The 24,444-nt window shown below is 39.5% G+C and overlaps 1 long non-coding RNA gene across 1 annotated transcript; it reads left to right on the forward strand.

Annotated features, from left to right (window-relative positions):
• Positions 1-2,483: 2,483 nt before the first annotated feature.
• Positions 2,484-17,868, forward strand: LOC126487126 (uncharacterized). Its single transcript, XR_007588290.1, has 3 exons — positions 2,484-2,616; positions 16,558-16,652; positions 17,507-17,868. It is a non-coding gene; the product is annotated as an uncharacterized lncRNA (long non-coding RNA).
• The last annotated feature ends 6,576 nt before the right edge of the window (positions 17,869-24,444 follow it).

Consider the following 24,444-nt stretch of genomic DNA (forward strand, 5'->3'; position numbering starts at 1 on the left):
ATTAGTCCTAGGATGAACTTAAATGACTCTGTATTACAGTTAAAGGTGAATAAAGTATATAGCAAATGACTTTATGTGAGTTTAAATAGTAAAGAAATTTAAATACATTTGCATACTGGTATAAATTCCCGCAAGTAATTCCACAGAATCTTATACACTCTCCGTACTGTTTTTATGTGGTGGATGAAATGGGCTCCGGATGTACTGACTTTCAAGCGATGCGTAGATAACAGTGTTGCCTAAGTAATCTCACTTTGCTCTTTCCATCCTCACTGGGAATATTCTGTCTTCCTGGTCTCAGATCTGACTGTTGTAACATTTAATCACTGGAGTCAATTATTCTTTGTCATATAACTTTGCTTGGTTTGCACTCTTTCCACATTATATCTGGCCACAAAGGAAATCAATAGCATATCGGTTATGAATAGATAAAGCAGAGGGTGGCTTAGGAAATGGCCTGCCTAGGGGCCCAGAGTGATTATAATTCTCAGCTGCTTTGTCCATGCTAGTAAAGGATCGGTGTCTCTGTGAGCCCGTCCTGCATCTTTCCCAGCTGATATTGCTCTATAATTCCCACTCAAGTTTAGGCTTATGCAGTTCAGATATAATTCTCAACAAGATGGGGTTTTGCCTTATACTCAGTGACTATTATGAGTTGGTTTCATATCAACTAGCCACAAATTAGAATCACCTGAGTGGGGAACATCAGTTGTAGTGGATCAATACGGGAAGATACATCGTCTAGACTATAGCAGCAACTTCTGATGGCAGTCCATATACGAAGGGCATGGCAGAAGGAAGATCACCTAAGTTTTAACTGGCTTGGCCTCTTCTCTTTTCCTGGTGATGGTTTTCTTTGTTGTTTCTGCTGCTACTGCTGCTGCTGCTGCTGCCGATTCCTTCACTGATGCCAGACCAAGCATTTCCTCGTGGACTAGGTACCAGTGCTCTCTGGGAGCCTTACAAGTTTCTGGAACCAGATTGGAGCTGCTGAGACACACAGCCTGTGGACTCAGAAAGGATAGATTGTCACTCCTCTCCCCAAGTAAGAAACAAGTATTGAGAGACTATGCCAATTGCTGCTGAGTCACTCAGTCTTCATGACTAAGTAACCACCAGGTTTCAACTCTTAGGTATAATTTTGTGACCTGCTGTTGCCACTATTTTAAAGAAACACATACACAAGTATAAACCTGACTTAATAAACACATACACATATACACACTAGATTATAAAGATATACACACACACTGGATTTCAAAGCTGATTTACACAAACAGAGATACACACATGCATGCGTGCACACACACACACACACACACACACACACACACACACACACATACCACTAGTTCTCTTCCTCTAGAGAACCCTAAGACAGTGATTAGTTGATATTTCCATAGTAGTTAATATCCTTTTGAAATCTTTGGTAAAACCCATGTAACGATCTCTAATGTTTCACCTAGTTCAGCAAGCACTTTGTACATTTGTGATGTGTGCACGCCTGTGTTCACTGGGACCCTCCAGGAGGGCTGGGTCTTCCAGCATTTCCCAGAAGACACATCCAGGCTGTGTCCAGAGGAGTATGATGCTGTCTTCCTGTGCAGGATTTCTTCTCACTTCTAATGTTTCCAGAGAAATCTCTATTAAACCCATCTCTTGAGAGCTGGTGTTTTACTTCATCAGTCTCTGTTTTGCATGCCCAGTGTCTAGCAAGAAGACATTCCTTCCAATGGGCACAGAACTTTTCATACCACAGACATCTCTATGTCTCTTAACTGTGGCTAACACTGTGACCAGAAGCAAAAATTTGGGTCATAATATAAAAAGGGCTTTTTTTCTTGTTGCTGTAATTACATATTCTTCCCACATACTCTCACTGGCCCAGACTTTTAGTGGACTGTTTCATAAAGGTATATGATGCTATCTCATGAGGCTTCCAAAGTTGAGCAAGATTCTTTTTAATACAGGCAGTCTCCAAAGAACGTGTGGGTAGTGGAAAATCTCAGCCTTCTCAGATATTCTTCCAGGAGGCAACATTGAGTGTTTCCATATGCAGGAGCCATGAGCTTTGATTTTCTCTCAAGATGCACAGAGGAGAGAGACTGTTTTGGCAAGTTCAAGTTCTTTGAGTAGAGTGATTTGAGTGGTAAACACCTGACAGGCGAGAAGCTAAGATCCAAGCTGTTTCCCATGTTCCCAGGGCCTGATTGCAGGGTATCTGCCCTCATGTTACATTGTACACATCATTAGGAAGGCTGCTAGCACCAGGGGACAGCAGAGACTGGAAGAAGAAGACTAAACTGGAAGACTAAACAGAGATTATTGCTGCTGAGAATATATCAGTATTGACCTTTGGATGCCTGTGATTCTGAAAGCCCAAATATTTGAGAAGTTAAAGGAACAGACAAAATGAGCAGGTAGCCACCTCAGATAATAAGACAAATTAATTCCCTTCACCTTTATGGCCATGGGAGGAAAGAATGCCTGGGCTGAGTTCCATGAAAAATGTTCCCACAATTCCTTGGAGAGTGAAGAAATGATTCCTCATGGAAGCAGCTAAAGAAGCAGCCATACAGAGGGTCATGTGGGACAGGAGCTTAGCCCTTACAGCAGGTAATCTTTTAAGAACTCTTTCAAACTTCCAGCAAAGCTGTCCCTGTGGCCAGGGTGGCACTTTGCATAAATTTGTGTTCATGTGCTTTGTCTCAAGAAATATTCTAGAGTTTTCAATAGATTTGCAGGAGTCCTTGACTCCAAAACACCAAGAACACTAAAGGAAAGGGAAAGGCCCTTCTTACAGTGACCTTACTACTCCGTGCTTTCAAACGCTGCTCCTTTCCCAAAGCTCCAGCTGGAGAGGTAAGTGCTGGGCACAGGGTCCCTCTCTATTTCTGTGAATCATTTTCAGAGTAAAACACACACGAAGATGTCCACCTGAAACAAAAAGACAATCACGGAAGAGAAGAGCAGCTGCCCTGGAGCCTCTTGTTACCATTCTCATATGGCCTTAAATATGGGTAAGGCAAGAATTAAGAATATCCTTAGGACACTGGAATCTAGCTTTCAGAATTCATTTGTGAGCTGGGAAGTGTGTGACGATGAACAGTCCCTCATGATAAACAAGTTACTGTAAAGGGCAAGTTTCAATGAGGAATTAACGATCTGTCCTTGGGAGGCCTTTATTTACTATTCAAAAGCCTGAGCGCCCTTTGCTGCTATCAGGCAGATAGTTACAGAGAAATTGATTCTTCTCTCAAGATTTTGCAACGGCCCTAATAAACGATTAACTGCTCTTGGCCCTACCTTTGTAGGCTTAGTGGCTGCTCTGCAGCGGTCAGCATCATTCTCTGTGCAGCAATTAGCGGTAATAAGCGGGAGTCACACAATTGACGGTGTAATATGCCCAGACAGTGTGGAAGCAGCAGTTATGAAATGCTTCATTAGAGAGAGCTCTTGTGCTCTGTACTTCCCTTCCATCAATTTTCCTGGTAACAGAGCCTAATCAAAGTGCAGTGCAGGTGGTGCAGGGACAGTGTGAGCTCAGATGGAGTGCCTTCTGTCTTAGCCCAAAAGACTAGCCTTTCTTGCTCTAAATTCCTTACTCCATCATCCTGACTAATATTTCCCCTGTGTTAATGCTTAGGAAGCTGGGAATAAAAGGCCCAGGCTTATGAGGGCTGCATAGATGGGCACAGTTCTTTTCCTGGCCTATAGTGGTTTTTATTTCAGTCATTATTTTTTATAGTTTTTTTTTCACATTTCCATCTCAGCTTAGACACACCCATCTGTTTCTACATCTTGTCTGCTTTTCCATTAGAGTCCTGAATACATTAGTAGCACCTATTTTGGATTCGCTATCTGGCCATTTCAACATCCTTGTCCTGATGTGTGGGCAATCTTAGAAACTATGACGTTTGCTTTTTAGTAAGCGTTAGGAAGCCTGTTATTGCTGTTAAAAGTCACATGTGATATATCTGTGAAAGGAACTCATCATAGGCTGTGCTAATCACACATGTTTGCTGCTCTACAAATACCTGAAGGGACTATTTAAAGGAGGGGAAAAATATTTTGACTCACAGTGTCAGTCTTCAGTTGACTGGCTTGTTTCATCTGGCCTAAGGCAAGGCAGACCTCCAAGCAAAGAGGGCCTGCTGGAGAAGGGCTGCTTCATTGTCAGCTAGTGGCACCAACATGTGCCCCCTTATTAAGGAAGTAATCTCTTGCCCTTGTAGGTAGGAATTTCTCATTGTGATAAAAGTAAATTTAAGTAATATCTACAAATCCAGCCTTACACATGGAGATAAAAAGAAAACTCCAACCCAAAGAAAACAACCAGAAAAAAAAAAAAAAACCCACAAGGAATGAGTAATTCCTGGCCAGCAAATCAGAAAGGGAAAACACATAAACAAATACAACCAACCAATTTATAGGAAACAAACAGTGCTCATGGATATCTCTCAAGACTAATGGCCCCAATTTTGCCCACCCCGCAAAGGCACATTCTAAAAGAATGGGTGCAAAAACAGGATCCAAGAAACACACATTAACATCAAGTATAGACATCAACTCAGGGTAAAAGAGTGGAAAAAATATTTCAAATAAGTGGACCTAAAGGGTAAGCTGATAGAGCAATTGTAATATCTAACAAAACAGATTTTAAACCCAACCTAATCTTTTTTTTTTTTTTTTTTTTTTTTTTTTTTTGATTTTCGAGACAGGGTTTCTCCGTAGCTTTTTGGTTCCTATCCTGGAACTAGCTCTTGTAGACCAGGCTGGCCTCGAACTCACAGAGATCCTCCCGAGTGCTGGTATTAAAGGCGTGTGCCACCACCGCCAGGCTTAACCCAACCTAATTTTAAAGGATATGAAAGGACACTATATGCTAATCAAAAAAATAAGGTTACCAAGAGGACCTTAAAATTTTTAACATTTATGCACCAAACACAGGGCTCCCAAGTTGATAAGAAAACAAAACAACAGCAGCAACAAGGAACTACTACTACAGCTTAAATCACATATTGCCCTCATAAACTGACAGTGGGAGGCTTCAATACCCATGTCTCCCCAGCAAGCCAGTCATCCAGACAAAAACAATGTAGAAAATTGCTGGAGCTAATTAGCACTCTAAACCAAATGGACCTAACAGATATTTACTGAACATTTGACCCCAACACAAAGAATATATACTTCTTCTTAATACCTCAGGGAATTTTGTCCACAATTGTCCACATACTCAGACAAAATGCAAGTCTCCATACTTACAAGAAAACAGAAATAACACTCTGTGTCCTGTCAGACCACCACAGATTAGGTCTAAATATCAATGACAATAGAAACAAGAGAAAGCTAATAAACTCAAGGAACCTACTACATAGCTCACTACTAAGCAAAAGATAGGTAAAGAGAGAAATTAATAAAGAAATTAAAGATTTTTTGAGGAATTGAATTAAAATGAATACACAACATATCCTGTTGGACTCTGGCGTCCAAACACCGAGAAGGAGTCGCCCCCAGAGACCATCTCACACACTACAGCCGATGCAAAAGCATGAGGATTTTATTAATTCTGTCATGACAGGGTCCCCCAGCATTCGGGGAGCCGAGGGACCTCAAATAGCAGGTACAGTCTACTTTTAAAGGGGCCACAGAAGCAAGGGGGGTTGTTCTTTGAGTATTCTGATTGGCTTATTTGAAAGGGCTATTACCAATAATTGACTGCAGAGCTGTTACCAGATCAGATGAGGTAAGAGGTCATTTTGACCCCGTTTCCCAGGGGACCGAACCAAAGCGTACGTATATGGGTAATTGTTCAGGAACTGAGTACATGCGAGTTTAGCTGTTAGGTCCTTGGTTCCCAGGGGAGGAGGGGAAGCACTATGGCACAGAGGCTGAGAGGATTCAGAATTGTCAAAAATGGCTTCAGGATTGTCTTAAAGTCTTACAATCCAAACTTAGGAACACAATGAAGGCGGTTCTAATTGGCAGTCTCAAAGCTCTAAGGACCTTCATTAAAAAAAAATAGAGAATATCATACTATTAACTTAGGAGCACACCTGAAAACTCTGTAATAAAAAGAAGTATTCACATCCAAGAGGGGTAGATGGCAAGATATAATCAAACTCAGGGCTAAAATCAATACCATAGAATTTAAAAAGTAAAAATAAAAAGAATCATTGAAAAAGAGCTGATTCTTTGAGAAAATCAACAAGATACACAAATCCTTATCCAAACTAAGTAGAAGACGGAGAAAGAATATCCAAATTAACATTTGGATTGGATAAATTAAATTCCCTGATTTAGAAGGGAAAAGGAGGACATTACAAAAGACACTGAGGAAATCTAGAGAAATTGGAAAATGTAAAAGAAATGAATAATTTTATTGATATGTATCACTTTCCAAAGTTAAGTGCAGATCAGAGAAAAACACCCTTCATGAAAAAGGCTTGGCAAAATAGGAATACAAGGTACCTACCTACTTCATCCTAATAAAGGCAGTTTGCAGTAAGATCATAGCCAACACCTACTTAAATGGCAAGAAACTAAAAACGGTTTCACTAAAATCAAGAATAAAATACAGTTGTACACCTTCTCTTTATCTTTTCCATTTAGTACTTGAAGTCCTAGTTAGAGTAAGGAAACAACTGAAGGAGATCAAAGAATGTAATTTGAAAAGAAAATGGTGCTGGTTAAACTGAACAGCTGCAAGTAGAAGTATTCAGACAGATCCATACTTTTCACCCTGAACAAAACTCAACTTCAGATGGGTTAAAGCCCTCAACAAAAATGAGATATACTGTACTTGATAGGAGAGAATATGGGGAACAGTCTTGAACTCATTTGTATAGGAAAAGACCTTCTGAATAGAACACCAATGGCACAGGCACTAAGATCAAGAATTAATAAATGGGACCTCATGAAACTGAGTAGCTTCCTTAAAGCAAAGGACACCATCATTCAGACAAAACACAACCCTACAGAATGGGAAAAGACTTTTACCAATCACAATCTGATTATGGGCTGATATCCAAAATATATAAAGATCTCAAATTACTGTATATAAAGATTTCAAAAAACTGTACATTCAGAAAACAAATCACCTAATTTAAATTGGTTAGATATCAAAACAGAGAAATCTCAAAAAAGTAAACACATATGGCCAAAAAACACTTATAATTTTTTGACATTGAAATCCTTAGCTATCAGGTAAGTGAAAGTCAAAACTACATTGACATTTTTTATCTTACACCTGTCAGAATGGCCAAGATCAATAAAACAAGTGGTAACTAATGCTGGTGAGGATGTAGAGTGAGGGGAACATTCATCCACTGCTGGTGGGTGTACAAATTGGTATGGTCACTATGGAAATCAGTGCAGCAGTTCCATAGAAATATGGGAATCTATCTAGCTCAAGATTCACCTGTACCACCTTATGCACATACCAAAGGATGCTTCATTCTGCCACAGAGACATTTGTTCATCCATGTTTATTGCCCCTTTATTTGTAATAGACAGAAACTGGAAACAACCTTGATGTCCCTCAATAGAAGAATAAAAACACAATGGAATATTCCTAAGCATCCTCCATAAAAAGGAAGAAAGAAAGAAAGAAGGAAGGAAGGAAGGAAGGAAGGAAGGAAGGAAGGAAGGAAGGAAGGAAAATATCATGAAATTTAAGGACAAATAGATGGACTTAGAAAAAGTTCTTCCTGAGTAAGGTGTCCTAGACCCACAAAAACATATTTGGTATGTATTAACTTATATGATAAGTCCATGACATCCAAACTACAATCCCTAGAACCACATGTTAGGTATGCAATAAGGGACTAGAGGGAATCAACAGCTAAGAAAGAAACCGAGTAGAGAAGGGAGACAGAGCATGAGGGAGGGAAAACAAGGAAACACAGCTAAATTTAAGACCTATTTAAAGAATAGTATGGAAACCTAATATAGTAGAAGCTTCCTAAAATATTTTTGTACATGAAGGCATAAGGTATTCTAAATCAAATTGTCAAATAATGGGGAAAACAGACCCACAACTTGTCACCAAATGAAGTTTTCATTATCAGAAATGGTCATATCTAATTGAGTTGTTGGCCAGAGGGATCTCATAAGAACCCCCAAATAAACCAAACTGTTGCCAAGACTGTAAGTCGTTCTCTAAAAACTCATGGCAATTGTCAGGAGCCATTTCAGGCTTCTCCTTTCTCACGTCTCACAGGGTCTTGAGGTGGAAATTTTGAGACAGAAAAACTTAAAATTTAACTAAGACGTTGTATACTGACCTTGGAGATTCAAGCTTCAGAGGACTCCTCAGAGTGTCTTCTTTATTTGCTGCTTATCACTAGCAGCAGGTGCTCTACCCACTGACCTTGCAACTGCCCAGCTTAGCTGCCTAGCTACTGATCCCCTCCTTTCCTTCCCACCTTCCCCCTTCCCCAGTTCCCTCCACCCAAGCTCCTCACTGAGGAGTATATAAGACATAAAACTTGCTTCAATGAACGGGATGCCTTGACAAGGAATACTGCTTGGCGTCTGTTTCTCCCTCCCCCCATGTCTTTCAGACAGTGCCTCTTCAAGACCCTGGAGTAACTTAGGACCTGCTGGGCGGGTCAGACAATAGCACATACACAACTCACTGAACATGGAGAAGTTAAGCTGACATAGAACATTGATGCTTAAGTGTTTGGTACAGTCTTTGGTACAGGTACTCTGCATGCTACCCAAAAGAAACATAAACATCAAACCAGACACAAAATCTTTTATCTCCAAGATATGCTAGGAAAATGGTGGCATGGAGATTGTGGGTGTAACCAACTAATATCTGATTTGACTTAAGGCCCATTCTATAAGATGGAACCCATACCTGGCACTGCTTCACTGACAAAGAACTTGAGACTAGATAGCTCCAAGATCTAGGGTAAAACCAAATAGTTCTGTTTAAATAAAATAAAGATTTAGTAATAAAATGACTCCTTATGACATTCTGCTATATTTCTGGAATAATGCCTTGATAAGTCATCATTAGAGAAACTTCCTCTTGCAACAGATGGGAACAAATATGGAGGACCATAGCCAGTAGCATGCAGAGAGTTAAAGCCCTAGGAACACTCAGCCTTAAATGGGATGTCTCCATCAAATCCCTTCCCTTGGGGTTCAGATAACCCTGAAGAAGAGGAGGCAGAAAGCAGTGTGTAAGATCCAGAGAAGATGAAGGACACCATACAAACAAGGGTCCCCTAAATGAACATGATCAAAGCTAATATTACCTCACAGAGACAGAGGAAGCAGGCACAGAGCCTGCAAAGGTCTGGGCAGAACTTTATATATGTACTATAGCTTTCACCTCAGTGTTTTTTATGGTACACCTATGTAAACAAGAGGTTCTGTTTCTTGTATCTTCTTCCTATGCTTGTTTCTTTCTGTTGGTTTGTCCAATTCCAATGTGTTAGTTTTGTTTTATCTTATATTTTATTTAAAAATAAAATTAAGTGTATTGCACTTTTAAAAATACAAAATAGAAAAAAAAAAAAAAACCCTGAATACCCAGCCCAAAGCCAACAAGTGAGAAATGGCCATCTGCCTGCTTGGTCAGCTTGAAGGGCATGGTGCGTCAAACTTAGAGATCAGGCTAACACTGCATGCTGAACCAGTGTCCTGAGGAGGAGAATGTTTTCTATGGCCTTCAAGGTGGTTGGGAAAGGAAATGAATTAGGTAAAACTTTGTTTTTTACAGGCTATTTGGTTATGAAGAAGTCATTTTGCTCTAGAGTGAGAATTAATGCTGGCAAAATAAAAATAAATGTGAAAATTCTATGAATCTAAAAAATCAATTGATTAGGGATAGGCTTCAGAAATTTTTCACATAGCTGAGAACATGGCCCAGTCAATTGAATTATTGCCCCACAGTCATGTGTTGGAGAACGGAGCCACTTGTTGGTTCCTGGCCGTCCAGCTAGCTTAGACTCAAATAATCACACAGAAACCATATTATTTAAATCACTGCTTGGTCCATTAGTTCTTTCTTACTGGATAACTCTTACATCTTAATTTAACCCATCTCCATTAATCTGTGTATCAACACGAGGTCGTGGCCTACCAGCAAAGTTTCAGTGCTTCTGTCTCCGGAGATGGCTCCATGGCTTCTCCCTGACTTTCCCCTTCTTTTCCCCAGAATTCAGTCTAGCTTTCCCTGCTTACCTAAGTTCTGCCTTGCTATAGGTCCAAAGCAGTTTCTTTATTCATTATTGGTAATCACAGCATACAGAGGGAAATCCCATGTCAGTCATGAGGACCTGGGTTCACATTCTAAGCACATGTGTGCAAAACAGGTCACAAAAGCCCAAATAAATGTTTGTAATCCAATCCCTGAGAAGGTAGAGACAGGTATATTCTTAGAGTTCATTGGCTAGTCAGCCTTCTTGATCTAGTGAGCTCTGGGTTCTGTCTCAAAAATTAGAGAGTTTTTGAGGAAGAAACAAAACATAAATTTCTGACCTTCAAAACACACAATAGAACACACCAACATGCACATTCATATTTACCATAAAAACAAACAAGGAGATCCCCCCACATAAACATAGTCTACACACATAGATACACACACACACACACACACACACACACCATAAAAGGAAATATAGTCTTCAAAGACCAGGCAATACTATACTGGGAATGCACAGTGACTATGAGGGCTTTTGTTTCCTTCCTCCCAGAAATTAATCCATGTCTTTCTAACTGCAAATATTCAGGAATGGTTTTTGAGTGAAAACATAAATTCTTGTGTTAGGCTGAATGGATTCTCATTAAATGAAAAGACAAGTTTTCCCTGACTGAAATCCTGTCATTGCTTCTCATCTTCTTGCCTTTCTTCCTCTTATTGTGTACAATAAGAGAAATTGTACACAATTGTTAGGCCATACCAGGCAGCTTGTGATTGCGTACAACATGCTGTGTCATGAAGACATTGTATCTAATGCTTTCTCTGCATATCTTTCACACGTGTCTTTGAAACTCTCCTTATATCTGTATGAAGGGAAATCCTTGTTTGCTCTCCAATGGTACACATGAATCATCTAATTAAATATACACTTGCCTTTGTAGTCCAAAGGGATTTGAGGAGTAGAACTAGAACCTAAAAAGACTGTGCAGCATGCTAGGTTTTATGCATGAGTAAGAAGAGAGGAGGACATTTAAGCAGCTGGAGAGAAATTGTGTCTCATCTTCCCTTCACTCACAGGAAGATGGTAGCTTTCTATTTTTAGAGTATGCATGATTTTCTTGACTTCTGTTCCATCATAAGTGCATTTCCTCTGTGTTTCACAATGGCTATGGGCATTGCGTGTGTGTGTGTGTGTGTGTGTGTGAGAGAGAGAGAGAGAGAGAGAGAGAGAGAGAGAGAGAGAGAGAGAAAGAGAGAGAGAGACAGAGAGACAGAGAGACACAGAGAGAGAGACACACAGAGAGAGACACAGAGAGAGACAGAGAGAGACAGAGAGAGACACAGAGACAGAGGGAGAGGGAAAGAGAGAGAGCCTTTGTGTGTTCCTGTGTGTTTGTGCATGCACATGTGCATTGGTCAGATCCATCTCTAGTATTCCTAAGGAATACCTGCCTTTATTGTGATTCCTATGGAAGACCTTACTCACTTTCCTACAGTCTGGCTCTCCCTCTCTTCCTTCCTATAAAGTGATACAGCTAAGGTTTTCCCTCCCATCAACCTGAACATGTCAGAAATAGCTTCATCTATGCTGCAAGAGGTGAAGAATAGCAAAAGTGTAAAGGTGAAGAAAAAAGGAACTCTTGCCAGTTTCCTCGGAGGATTGATTTCAACTTGAAAGTGTTACTTGTAAAAGATTGTCTATTACTCTCCAGAGGGGAAAAAAAGGCCCATGTAGGAATTCATGAATAAAAAGATTAATCTCCTTTCTTTTGAGAGGCAGTTAAATAGATTTATTTTTTGACAACTCACATTGTATTGAAAAAGAATATTATTAACTATGAATTTAAATATATACCCAAATATTATAATTGCAGCTATTTCTTAGAAAGAGTGAAATATTTATGAAAGATTTCAGACTAAATTTAATTCCAGACCTCTTTAAGAATAATTTATTAAGTTAAAGGTACTGCCTAAAATAAAATTACTTTGTGTACAGGATTTTTCTACTTTTGGAGTTTGGAAATCACTGTTTTTGGTTCTGGATTGAACTTTCGGTAAAATTTCTTCCTATGTAAAGACCTTCTTAAGAGAGTGAGTAATGAAGTGGGTTGGGACTTTTAGCCAGCAGGAAAGTGCCACTGACTGAATGTTGACTTCATTAACTATAGAATGATTGTCTCTCACAGGCAAGAAGGCATGGGGACAGTGAAACCATCACCTGCCTGAGCAATCCGTGGGGATGGACCAACTATTCCAAATTCATACTACCATTTTCCTCTAATAACTATTCAGAAATATATTTTGAAAAAGTAAAAATTACTTCAAGCACCTGAACTAGAATAATTGGAAAATTATTGATGACTACACAGCTTCCTTTTCTCTCTTCTCTCTTTGGCATGGTTTCCCAGACTGCCTTTCATCCACAGTTCTGTTGCTTCGGCCTCTATCTGTTGAGATTGCAGGTGTGCCAAGCCTTGATGTCTTTACATTTTCATTTTGTTTGACTTTTACGTATTTTTTATTTGTTATGGGTATGGATATTTTTGTGCATGTAAATTGTTGTACCATGTGTCTGACTGGTGCCCAGGGAGGCCGAAGATGACGTTGGACTCCATGAAACTGTAGTAACAGATAATTGGGACGTGTCATGTGGATTCTCTATCTGATTAGCAAGTGCTTTTATCTGTATAACAATGTTTCCATCCATGTCAACATCTTTAGCTTTCCTAAAGATCAAATATCATGAAGAGCTCTGCAAATATCTTCCTATTTCTAAGTAAAGGGAAGTGATTTTCTACCTCATTTTTGGGAACTTTGTATATGAGTAACTATGTTGGTCAAAATTTGTGCACCTTATCCCAAACTTTGTCCTCCTGTTTTCAGCCTGTGTGAACTAAACTTGACCTGTTATGCATATTCTCAAACCAGACTGCACCTAAAACTCTGATTTTTCTCTTAGTAATTTGTGTGACTTAATTGATCATGTGATATGGCAGAGGACCACATAGGGAATCTTCCTATTGCCAGACAATCCATGGTGCATAAACTGGAGAAACCTTGAGGCAAACTGAGCTTTTCCTTGGATGGGGTAGGCATGCCTTTTTCTTTTGAGTTCTCTCAAAAGCAAGTTTCCTGTGCTTCTACTTTTCACAGTGGTTTCTGGAAAAATGACACGAAATGTGTCAGCATTTCTTGCATGTCCCTAGTGATTAATCAGGGCAGAGAAGGAAATGTCAAAGTCCATGGGGCAAATGGAGACTTGCAAACTGCTCTCTAAGGCTCTAGGATTAACCCACAGAAAAACATTTTCTAAATCTAAGAAATTTTTAAAATAGCACAAAGGTATTACATCCTGGATAATTTTAAGTTGCTTTAAAAAAACACCCAGGGCTAAAGGGGATACTTCATATAGGGGTTATATTTTGAACACAACCAGACAGGAATCTTCAGCTATTCAAGGATAAGTATTGACTCCTGGTTTGGAGAAAGAGGAGACAAGGGGATGATTAACTGTTTTTACTTCTCCCAGTTTTCTTTTCCTTTAAAAAACAATCGGAGAGGGTCTTATTTTCCAGGCCAGGCTATCCTCAAACTCATGATCTATCTACCTCGGTATTTTGATTGCTAGAATTATAAGTGTGCATTGTTACAAATAGCAATGGTTTGAATATTAGTCAACCTTTTCAGGTGGTCCTTTATAATTCTGACTTTAGTCTAGTAGTCTTTTCTTTCATAAATATAGAATCCACACTTAGCATTTGGACACAACTCAGAACTTTATTATTTATGTATTTGTATGTATATGTATTCACATGCCATGACACATATATAGAGAGGTCAGAGGACAGTTCTCTCTGTGTCAGGGTGCAGGTTCTAGGGAATCAAACCCAGATCAAATTCTCAGACTTGGTGGAAGATTCTTTTATCTGCTAAGCCACCTTACTGATCCACAACTCAGTGCTGACCTGAAAGGGCAACTGTTGTATAGATAGAGCCGTTCCCCATCAGGCTCTAAAGCAGGTGACTAGAGGGAGCCCAGAAGCTGGATGAATGATGTTCACATCCTTGCAGGGAAACAGAGGAAACTGAGGGAAAATGGCATCATCCCAAGACTTTGGATTTAGTGGATTCTCCTAGCAAAGGGGCATCAGAGAACAAGGTGCCCTAGTGCTCAGGGCAATTGCTAGTTGAGTCTTGTGGCTGGACACTCAGAAACAAGCTGCAGCTTGAGAGCATTCTCACTTAGAAAGGAATCTAAATAAATGTGGGTTTGGAGCCGCCGGGTGATCTGCTGTTTATCTGAGACACTATGGCTGCGTTTTAGCAGAGAGAGCTCTTAGAAAATGTACTAACATGAAAGAATGGATTTCACATTACACTGAAGTCACTTGATCAGAGTTGTGGTAAATACTTCTGGGCAAGAATTTATTGATTTTTTTTTAATTTCAACAATGAAGTAACCCCTTGCTTGAAAATCCAAAAGAACTGCTCTCAAAAGTGATTTTTGTTCTCATTTATAATTGCTATAAAGAATATATTTTGTGAACAGCAGTCTCTTCCAGAATAATGTTAAAGTTTTGTCCTTATTGACAATAACTTTAGATTATTGTAAATAATAGTTTACAACCTACTGTTAAATCTTTTTTTAAGGATAACACATGTTGACTTTATTTTATACAAAAATATCTCCCTTGTAATGCCAACACATTCCAAACTTAAACAAAATTGCTATTTTATATTTTTTATTTTTATTTTTTATTTTATTTTTTATTTATTTATTAAAGATTTCTGATAGAAGGAAAACCGGAGTTACTGTTAAATCTTTGATGGCTACTCACATCAACCAGACTATCTTCATGTAGGCATCCAGTTGAGTGGGATTCAGTTTTCTAGAGGCCCCATCTGGCTGTGCTGAGATCCAGGTGGTGTGAAGTGTATTGTCATTTGCTCGGCTGCCCTATTGGTTAGGAGAAATGGGATTTAAGCATCTGTTTAGTTCTAATCCTTAGTTATTTCAGTGTGTTCTGTGCTCTGACTTTCTTGTAGCTGACCTAAGAAACTGCGTAGGCTTTGGCTAGCTGGAATAAACAACCCTGTGTATGGATTCAAGGCTTTAAAAGTCCCATCTGAGGAGCTCCAGACTGATTTCTAATCACCACAGATCATCCCCAAACCTGACAAACCATCCCTTGGCTGCCTTGCAGCTTGTTACCTAGGAGAGATCTGCTGTAGTTGCAATAACTGCGCCTCCAGAGGAAATAAAGCTCTCTGGCCGCATTTCCAATCTCCCTTTTATGGAAGCACTAGAAATTATGATTTCATGGACTCATTCATGAACGATCTTACCCATCTAGCTACTTTAGGCACTGCCTGGCCTGATGGATGGAGCATCCAGGCCCTTACCTTTTGCTTCCTGTGGTAATAAATGTTGCTTACTGTGTCCTCTTGCCAGAGATAGAGGTAACATCAGGGCAGAAAGGTAAGTGGGCTATTACTGCACTGAGAATTCTTAGCTCTTTGTCATGAGAATGTGTTTTTGACTGCTAAGGGTAATCTTGACTCCGCTTTCATTTGGCCCTCTTCTCTCCCCCAACTCCCTACTCTATATTTTAAACTGTTTTATATTCATATAAATCTCAAATTTTTTTCTTTTTTAAGTTTAGTGCACTGAAAATTTCTACTCATGCATAAAAGATGCGCTGAAATTTCCTGTCACGGGTACATAAGTGCTTATTTATTTTTCAGTTTTTGAGAGTAAGGCTCTGAGATAGTGCTTTCAAGAGCTGAACATTTATATTTTTATTATATGCTTTAGTTCATCTCTTTTACCTTTCATCCTATTATCAACAGATAAGAGGGAGTTCACAATATTACAGAAATAGTTTCAATTGGTGGTTAATGGTAGAAACTCTGTAAATAGATGAAGTGGGTAGGTGAAGGGAAAAAACAGAGCTATAAAAAGTGTGTCATTTACATGCTATAAATTTATTGCAAAGCTGATTTAACTAATATCAAATTAATAATTTTATTTTAAATGCAAATTTAAAATAGAACAAACAATTCAATTATAAAATTTTGCATTTTGATTTGGGATATTATCAATTATAAGAATTATTAGAATGAAAACTTCAATAATCAGAGAATTTGTAACAAAGGAATCTCAAATGTTGCTGAGAAACATTTTAAAATGTTTAATATCTTTAGCCATAAGGGTAATGTAAATCAAAACAGTTCTGAGATTTCGTCCTACACCTGTCAGAATGGCTAAGATTAAAAATAAACACAAGTGACAGCTCATGCTGGCAAGGGTGTGGAGCACGGGGAATACCCCTCCATTGCTGGTTGGAGTGCAAATATGTATAGCCACTTTGAAAATCAATATGTTGGTTTTTCAGAAAATTAATAATTGATGTACTTCAAGACCCAGTTATACGACTCCTGCCCATATACCCAAATGATGCTCCACCAAACCACAAGAACACTTGCTCAGGTATGTTCATAGCATCTTTATTTGTAATAGCCAGATCCAGGAAGCAACCTACTTGTCCCTCAACAGAAGAATGGATAAAGAAAATGTGGCAATTTACATAATGGAGTTTTACTCAACTGTTTAAAACAATTATAAAATTTGCAGGCAAATGAATGTAACTTGGGCAAAAATGTCACCTTGAGACAGGTAACCCAAACTCAGAAACACAGCCATGGTAGGTATTCCCTTAACAGTGGACATTAGCTGTTAAGTAAAGTATAATCATATTATGATGCACAGTCCCAGAAAGGCTAAGTAATAAGGAAGGCTCAAAGAGATACACATGGCTTTCTCCGGCAAGGGGAAGTAGAACAGATTTTGCAGGTGTACTAGGTGTGGGTAGAAATGAGAACCATAGGTATCTGGTGGGCAGGTGGATGGAGAGAGTATTGGGAGAGATGAATAGAATTGGGTGAGGATGAAAACTAGTACAATGGAAACTCCCAAGAATCTATCAGGATGTCCCTAGCAAAGACTCCTAGTGATATAGGATATGGAGTCTGAACCAGTCATCTCCTGTAACCACACAAGGCTTCCACTGGAGGAATTAGGACCCACCCAGCCACAAAGCCTTAGACCTACAACTTGACCTGCCTGAAAATATGATGTGGTAAAAGTGGCACAGAACTTGTGGGAGTGGTCAGCCTGTGACTGGTCCAGCTTGAGACCCATGCTATGTGAGGGACTCCACCCCTGACACTGCCTGGGGTGCAAGGACCTAGAGGCCAAATAGCTCAGAAACATAGGATAGAACCAAATATAACTGGAAAAAAGTCAATGAAATGATTCCTAATGATACCTTGCTCTACTTGTAGACCAGAGTCTAGCATAATGGTCATCAGAGAGGCTTCATCCAGCAACTGACTGGAGTCGATGCAGAGACCAAACATTATGAGGACCTTGGGGTACCCTGCAGAAAATGCGGGGTGTTGTAAGAGCTGGAAGAGTCAAGGACACAGGAGAAGATGGCCCAAAGAAGCAACTAATTGGGGCTCATAGGAGCTCACCGATATTGAATTGACAATCAGGAAACCTGTGTGAGTCTGACCTAGGTCCTCTGCATTTATGTTATGGTTGTAAAGATTGGTGTTCTTGTAGGACTCCTAACAGTGGGAGGTGGGTATCTCTGACTCTTTTGCCTGGTTTTGGAAACCTAATCCTCATACTGAGTTGCCTCATCTCGTCTTAATCTGAGGGTATGTGCCTAGTTTTATTATAACTTGATATCCTTGAGAGTGATGCCCTTTTCTTAAGGGAAAGAATGTGGAGTGGATGTAAGATAGAGGGGATGTGGGGGAAGAGACTGGGAAGAGAGAAGGGAGGGAAAACTGTAATTCAGATGTAATATATATGAGGAGAATAAATAAAGGAAACAATTTTTAATTAGAAAGTCGATTTGTAAATTTTCTAAATTGTATGTAAACAGGGCATATAAAAGCCCAAATCTGGGGAAGTGTGCTGCCAGCACATGGCTGGGTACATGACATTTGCACTCCTGAACTCACTGCTGCACAGACTGCAGCCTTTCAGTGTGAGAATAAAGCCCTTTCCCTCCCTCTGGAGCTATTGTTTGCTAATGGTTGCTAGGGAGAGAATATATTGTTTGGGCAAGTGTTTGAAAGAGATAGTACAAAGATTCAATTCTCACATCTAAGATGATTTAAATTAAAAATGAACCAGATGACTTTATAAATATTTAACTATGTTTAAAAAACAATAATAAGCAAAGAATGTTTGCATATGTGAGAAGGAAAAGAAAATTCATCCAGTATCCAACTAAAGTTTGTTTAATGTTGAGTATAACGAGATGCTTTTGAAAAAGAGTTGAAGTCACTGAAGACTCCGGGAGGTGAGGTAAGGATACATCTTCATGGAGATAACAGCCTATCAACAGAAACATAATATTGATCAGGCCTACTATTTCTTCTCAGAGACTGACAACTTTTAACAAAGAATTCTCATCAATTAATTTATACCTTGTCATCTGGACACCGAGAGTGAAGTTATCCAAAAGTCCATAGATGTGCTAGATGGAACATTGTTATAGATGCTCCTGAGAGAAAATATACATGGGATGAAAGAGTCCTTTAGGCAAATGCTTCCTTACCTGATGGATGGTTTCTGATGACCAGTGCTGCATTTCCTGTGGCGCAATGGTATTTTTAATATTCCTTTTTTCAGTTTAAGATCCTCTTTACCTCATTTGCTTCGTGTACTTTGGAAAGGGTGCAGCTGCGGGAGTCGTTAATCATGATCTAGCTATAGTTACTCTATCAGAAAAGAAGAAAAAAATCCTCTGATACAATTTTTCCTCAAAGTGTTTAAAGGATGTAGGCCAGGAATTGCCTAGAGTGAGCGGAATCAGCGTCGAGTGTAATATAGATGCAATAATTCTCTATTTCAGCACACCTGTCCACAAGGTTAATACAGCTGTCATTTGTCACAAAAGGCTTCTGGGAGAGCAAATGCAAGATTCTTCCCTTTAGCCAAAACCTACCTGCCTAGAAAGAAAATTGCTGGGGAGGGTATGGAATAGCTAACATCCATTATTCTCTTGGGAATGTGCTTACCTTGCATTCTCTTATACAAAAACAGAAGAAAAGACAGTACAGGGTAGCTGGGTAATCTGTCCTGTCCTTGGGGTCTGGAATCCTATTAGAGACACCTGTGCTATGTCCCATTAACTGCCACACTTGGGAAGAAGCTGACCAATGCTTGTCTCTGTTTCTAATCCCCAAAATCCAATTCATAAGTTATTTTTCAATGTCCTTAAATTTTTTAGTGGGAAAGTTTTCTCCCTTCCTCTGTGTCTTTCTCTCTGTCTGTCTGTCTGTTGTGTATATGTGTGTCTGTATTTCTCTCTCATCTACTTATTGATCATCTATGTAACTATACTTACATGTCTGTTCCAGCGAGTTTCTAACTATGAATTTTCAGAATTCCTTTTTTTATTTTTCTGAGACAGGGTCGCACTGTGTAGTCCTGTCTATCCTGGAACTTACTCTGTAGATCTGATTGGCCTCAAACTCACAGAGGTCCACCTGCTTCTCCCTCACAAGTGCTAGAATTAAAGGCATGTGCCACCACTGCCCAGCTGTGCCACCACCACCTGGCCAGAATTTCTTTTGAAAACCAAACTGAATTGGTTAAAATGTAGCCAATTTTGCAGGATACCACACCCCTGGCTTTCTGCTGTACAATCCTCACAGTGTGTAACCTTTCCTTTTGGGGGAAACTAAGTTGGGCATCGTCTTTAAGTGAGTTTTAAACAGGGCTGTAAGATTTCAGGGGATAAGAGTTGGTTAGCTCTGGCTCCCATTCTGAGCAAAGCAGACATGGAGAATAGCTGCCTGGAGCACAGCTGAGCTCATTCCTTCAGGAGATGGTCTACATTTCAGCTGAACAAGATGAAGAAAGCTGGATGAAGCAGAGCATGCTAAAGAAGACACAAAGTCATATTCACCACCTTGCAAAATAGTCTGGCAAAAGGCTGGGGAATGAGGTAAGCACACCCTTGATGCCTACTGCCATCATTCCAGGAACAAACTCAACAGGAGACTACGCTCACAGACTGCACAGTCAGTCAGCATCAGCATCAGCTGAGTGACTTACTGAAGTGGTGTTGAAATAGGAGCGGCAGGGCTGCATCCCCGGCACCCGGCCGCCCGCATGGCTAGCTTATGCCCGAAATAATTACACGGAAACTGTATTCTTTCAAACACTGCCTGGCCCGGCTAGGTCCAGTTTCTTATTGGCTAGCTCTTACATATTGTTCTAACCCATTTCTAATATTCTGTGTAGCCCACGAGCTGGCTTACCAGGGAGGATCTTAACCTGCGTCTGTCTGGAGTGGGAGCATCATGGCGACTCCTCCACTAAGCTTCTTTCTCCCAGAATTCTCCTCTGTCTACTCCGCGTACCTAATTTTCTGTCCTATGAGGGCCGAGGCAGTTTCTTTATTAATAAGAAATCACTCCCACATCATTTCCCCTTTTTCTGTTTAAACAAAAAAAGCTTTAACTTTAACATAGTAAAATTACATATAACAAAACAGTTATCAAGTAAGAATCACAGTTACTATATATATATATTTTATCTTTTATCATAACTAAGGAAAACTATAACTAACCATTCTTCAACTCCATCAAAGACTCCAGAAGGATATAATATTACCTATCAAACAAGAAATAAGAAAACTCTAGAAATGACAGAGACATCTCGCTGCCTGGACAGTCACCCAAAGTTCCTCTGTACCGTTGGGGCATCCATCTTCGGCCTACAGGCCCATAGTTTCCAGCAGACATTTCTACAAAGCAGGAAATTTCAAAGGCAGTCACTATCTGCTTGTCCTGAAGAATGTCTCGCAGACTCTTTCATGAATCAGGAACCCCGAAAGATCATCTCACCTTTAGGCAAGTTCAGCAGTCCTCTCTCTGCGGGTTCTCTGTGTCCAGTTTATGCAATAGTCCAGGCAAGAGCAGTTTCTTGCCCAAATGGCTATCAAACTCCATAAGGTTCTTCTTCGATGCCCATCTTCCTCTTGAAGTAGATTGGTGCTGCCAGGAGCAGAGTGTCTCATTGTCATGAAAAGTCCTAAGTTATTAAAACATTTAAAATGCCATATTCTATAATCTTTGAAAAATATGAAGAATGCCTATCTAAAATATATCTATACACATCCAGAAAATCTTAACTAACATGACTACAAACTTAACTATTATTGATTATTCATTAACAACCTATATTTCCTAATTATACATTACATTTTAAATGAACTACACAATCACAATACCTTAATCAAGATCAGAAATACATATACATATAACAAAATTGACCTTAAAATCCTTACCAATGCAAATCATTCATATCTATATCATATCCCCCTTTAAATGTAAAATGTAAAAGAACATTAATAAACAATATTTGGGAACATGGGCGTAGTTTTTTCTCTCCAAACTGCTTCCTGCTGAATGGGGGCGTCGTTAATTAGGTCTTTCATGGTATAACCTGTGTGCTAGTTTCATCTCAGTTGGAAGTTGAGCGAAGCAATTTTCTGAAGGAGTTCACAGCAACCGTTCAGGAGGGCGTGGTCCATCATACCATATCGGAATAGAAGAAATGAACAGGGTCTCATCCTCTGTGAAAACAAAATAGGAAACTCCTTTCGAAAGCATCATGTCCTTAGATCCAAATTTCAAAGTCAAGGCATCAAAATCTCTACAATGGATTAGTTCAACAGCATTTATAAACAAATATCTTTTGGCAGCTGTTGCTCCTTCCTCAGCATTCAAACAATTCAAAGAGAGCATAATAGTATACAGTATCAAGATTCTCTGTGTATTTTCCATCTTGGTACGCTTTATTTTAACCTCTATTTCATTTATTTTTATTTTTATATTCTCTGTATCTCTTTGACCTGGAATAACTCTGTAGATCAGGCTCTACTTGAACTCTCAGAGATCCGCCTGTCTCTGCCTCCCAGGCATTGGGATTAAAGGTGTTTGCTACCACACACCACACCTTGAACTCACAGAGATCTGTTTGTCTCTGCCTTCTAGGCACTGGGATTAAAGGCGTGTACTACCACATACAACTTCTTTTTTTTCTTACTTTTTTTTAAGAACTTTTAACTTTTAGTCTGCATACATTTTTAACACTGTAAATCATTTAAAAATTTTCTTTGTCTTTGAATCTCTCTTTACTGTATATCTCTCTTTTTCTGACCACACGAGCCTTTAAATTACTGAGCAATGAGTAGGATTAAAGCCGTGTGGCTTTGCCAGGTAGATCCAGTCCATTCCTTAGCTTTCCAGCCTCATGGCTGAGGTACCGGTTGTAGCCTTGTTTACTGCCACAACTCTATGGCGTTTCAAGGTCCCTGCCAGCCAGTGAGCTACAACAGACAACACTCAAGTCCTCTCTATGTAGCCGGCCCTCCTGCCTCAAACAGTCAGTTTGCCCTGGCAGGACAGCCCAGAAAGCCGGCATTTTTAAACGGCACAGCTTTTTTCCTGCTACGGCTGAAAACCGAAAAGCATGCGTTCAGCTTTTCACCAACACCATTTAAGTGTTTTGTGGCAGGACCTCTTAATGAGCTGCAGGGTTTTGCAGCTGAAGCTGAGTCAGGAAGCCTCTCTTAGATGAGAGTGCTTGCTTGCTTCTAATAAGCAGAGCAGACCCAAGAAATTTCTGCTACCAAGAAAACATGCTTTACTCTTTCCCAAGCTTTTTCAGGCTTTCTGTGGATTCAGCTGTCCACACGTCTGGGCGCCATCTGTTGAAATAGGAGCGGCAGGGCTGCGTCCCCGGCACCCGGCCGCCCGCATGGCTAGCTTATGCCCGAAATAATTACACGGAAACTGTATTCTTTCAAACACTGCTTGGCCCGGCTAGGTCCAGTTTCTTATTGGCTAGCTCTTACATATTGTTCTAACCCATTTCTAATATTCTGTGTAGCCCAAGAGCTGGCTTACCAGAGAGGATCTTAACCTGCGTCTGTCTGGAGCGGGAGCATCATGGCGACTCCTCCACTAAGCTTCTTTCTCCCAGAATTCTCCTCTGTCTACTCCGCGTACCTAATTTTCTGTCCTATGAGGGCCGAGGCAGTTTCTTTATTAATAAGAAATCACTCCCACATCAAAGTGGTTGTCTCCTGGGAGTACACACAAGCACTGAATTATCCTGCTGTGTTTGAGGAAAGACACAGAAGGAATGTTACTTTGACTGTAATCTGTATTAGCCTGTAATAAAAACTATAAGATTCTCTTAAACCAGCAGTTTTCAGCTTGAGGGTGGAAACCATTTGGCAAACATCTATCTCCAAATATATTTACATTACAATTCATAACAATAGCAAAATTATAGTTATGAAGTAGCAATGATCATAATCTTATGGTTGGGGTCATCACAATATGAGGACCTGTATTAAAGAGTCAGCATTAGAAAGGTTGTAAACCATTGTCTTAAATTTTTAATTTAATTCTTTGGGTTCAAATAACTATCTTATTTTTAATATTCTTCCATCTCATTTTAGCTTAAAAACAATTTTGGGACCAGTTGAAAATAAATAACACATTAAAGTAATATAAATTTGTATAGGAGATAATTCAGTGATTTTCCGCAAAAATTACTTTTACTTTGTTTATGGTTCACAAATGATTGTTGTGAATCTAAGTTTAAATCATTTGCTATTTCCTAAATATGTTGAGTTTAGCCTATAGATAATAATGAAGGCCCAGTAGTTATATAAACCTATCAATACATTTATAAAATTCCTTTTTATGGCAGGTTTAATTGGATTTCAGGAAGGATCTTTTATTTTGCCCATAATTACATGTCAGGATTATATGTTGTGTTTTAGATATAGACAGCAAAAGAGAGGGGATGCAATTTCAACTTGGCTGTTAGCAGTATTAATGATTTCTATTTATTTGTTGGAAAATACACTTTTCCATTGTTTACACATTTCATAATTATCACCAGATGTGCCATAATAGGAATGGATTGTTTCAACTAAAGCAATTAATTCATTAACTTACAAACAAAACCCATATTTGGCATGCCAAAGTGCAAGCCCTATCCAATCTGTTGTTCTTTGTTTCCTCCTTCCTTAGCTGCTTGCAGATTGCCTCAACATTCAAATCCATAAACCACTTAGCGCTTGACAACTCCTGCTGAGGCAAAGCTTTGCCAGTTCTGGGTAATAGATCCTCTAGCAGCACTGGAAATACATCAGTGTTAAGGAGGGAAGCGT

The sequence above is a fragment of the Alexandromys fortis genome, unplaced genomic scaffold (genome assembly GCF_014885135.2).
Source record: "Alexandromys fortis isolate MF-2015 unplaced genomic scaffold, M_Fortis_MF-2015_v1.1 scaffold_96, whole genome shotgun sequence".
NCBI lineage: Eukaryota > Metazoa > Chordata > Mammalia > Rodentia > Cricetidae > Alexandromys > Alexandromys fortis.